This window comes from Populus nigra, chromosome 2, assembly GCF_951802175.1.
Source record: "Populus nigra chromosome 2, ddPopNigr1.1, whole genome shotgun sequence".
Classification (NCBI taxonomy): domain Eukaryota; kingdom Viridiplantae; phylum Streptophyta; class Magnoliopsida; order Malpighiales; family Salicaceae; genus Populus; species Populus nigra.
Genome location: NC_084853.1, coordinates 12169944 through 12172443, shown reverse-complemented (window position 1 = coordinate 12172443; position 2500 = coordinate 12169944).

Here is a 2500-nt window from a genome sequence, read left to right as displayed (position 1 = left end):
TGCTGGACCGGCCGGGCCAGGCAGGAAAATTCGTCAGGGGGGCACGCTGACGAAAAGAGGGGCTGCCGCGTGGAAAATCGGCAGCGCAGATTTTTCGACGAACATTCGTCAGGGGGGCACGCTGACGAAAAGAGGGGCTGCCGCGTGGAAAATCGGCAGCGCAGATTTTTCGACGAACAGGGGCTGGATGCTGGACCGGCCGGGCCAGGCAGGAAAATTCGTCAGGGGGGCACGCTGACGAAAAGAGGGGCTGCCGCGTGGAAAATCGGCAGCGCAGATTTTTCGACGAACATTCGTCAGGGGGGCACGCTGAGGAAAACAGGGGCTGCCGCGTGGAAAATCGGCAGCGCAGATTTTTCGACGAACATTCGTCAGGGGGGCACGCTGAGGAAAACAGGGGCTGCCGCGTGGAAAATCGGCAGCGCAGATTTTTCGACGAACAGGGGCTGGATGCTGGACCGGCCGGGCCAGGCAGGAAAATTCGTCAGGGGGGCACGCTGACGAAAAGAGGGGCTGCCGCGTGGAAAATCGGCAGCGCAGATTTTTCGACGAACAGGGGCTGGATGCTGGACCGGCCGGGCCAGGCAGGAAAATTCGTCAGGGGGGCACGCTGACGAAAAGAGGGGCTGCCGCGTGGAAAATCGGCAGCGCAGATTTTTCGACGAACAGGGGCTGGACTGGCCGGGCCAGGCAGGAAAATTCGTCAGGGGGGCACGCTGACGAAAACAGGGGCTGCCGCGTGGAAAATCGGCAGCGCAGATTTTTCGACGAACAGGGGCTGGACTGGCCGGGCCAGGCAGGAAAATTCGTCAGGGGGGCACGCTGACGAAAGTAGGCTCGTCGTGGAAAATCAGCAGCGCAGATTTTTCGACGAACAGGGGCTGGACGCTGGACTGGGCCAGGCAGGAAAATTCGTCAGGGGGGCACGCTGACGAAAACAGGGGCTGCCGCGTGGAATGGCAGCCTACACGCAGATGCGAATTCGGCAGCGCACGATGGCTTGAGCAGGTCATGGGTTCGACTTGGCGCGATCTGAAACCTGGACGAGGGACTGTCGACGCTGGACGAGCCAGCGCGGTGGCCTGTCGTGCCCCGTTCAGGGGGGGCCTGCCGCGGAGACAGCCCTCGCGGGCTCGACAGCGCAGGCCAGCGTCCCCGACGTCGCTGGCCGCGGCAGGCGAGCTGCCGGGGTTCCCGCATTCCTACAAGAAAACGTCGTGCTTTCCACATGAAACCAATCCAGTAAAATCAGCCATATTTTTATGAGGCTGCCCACTGAATTTGGGGTCATTCCGGGCCGGTTCCTAGTTTTGCGGATTTACTCGATTTCTAATGGTAGGAAAATTAAAACAAATACTTCCCGACCTCGAAAAATTCTGGGAAAATTAATGAAGGTGGATTGGATTTTTGCCAACCTCTCTGCAAAATTTCAGCTCAAAATACCAAGAAATGAATTTTTTAGAGGGGGGGTGACAGCTGGGACCTAGTAGTGTCTCCCCCTGCCAGAGCTGCAATGACACTTATTGCTCTTTAGGGAGCCACCAGGCCGGCGCCCCTCAAAGACCACACGCGCGCGCGCGCCCGCCCGCGCTGGGCGCTGGGGCGCTGGGGCCTGAGGGCCTGGGGCCCTTGGGGGCCCTTGGGCGCTTGGGCGCGCGCGCGCGGCCCCCGCAGCCATGCCGCGCCGCGCGACGCGCGGACAGCCCCTGCTGGCTTGCTCTCTCGCCCGCGGGGGGGCTGCCTTCGGGCCCTGGCCCCCCGCGTTCTGGCCTGCCCCCTGCGGGGGAGAGGCTAGGCGCTGCAGGGGCCAGCCCGACGTCGCTGGCCGCGGCAGGCGACAGCCCCTGCTGGCTTGCTCTCTCGCCCGCGGGGGGGCTGCCTTCGGGCCCTGGCCCCCCGCGTTCTGGCCTGCCCCCCGCGTGGGAGAGGCTAGGCGCTGCAGGGGCCAGCCCGACGTCGCTGGCCGCGGCAGGCGACAGCCCCTGCTGGCTTGCTCTCTCGCCCGCGGGGGGGCTGCCTTCGGGCCCTGGCCCCCCGCGTTCTGGCCTGCCCCCCGCGTGGGAGAGGCTAGGCGCTGCAGGGGCCAGCCCGACGTCGCTGGCCGCGGCAGGCGAGCCGCCGGGGTTCCCGCATTCCTACAACAAAACGTCGTGCTTTCCACATGAAATCAATCCAGTAAAATCAGCCATATTTTTATGAGGCTGCCCACTGAATTTGGGGTCATTCCGGGCCGGTTCCTATTTTTTCCGATTTCCTCGATTTTTAATGGTAGGAAAATAAAAAAAAATACTTCCCGACCTCGAAAAATTCTGGAAAAATTAATAAAGTTGGATTGGATTTTTGCCAACCTCTGTGCAAAATTTCAGCTCAAAATACCAAGAAATGAATTTTTTAGAGGGGGGGTGACAGCTGGGACCTAGTAGTGTCTCCCCCTGCCAGAGCTTCAATGACACTTATTGCTCTTTAGGGGGGTGCCCCCTGACTGGCCATGGGGCGCGCT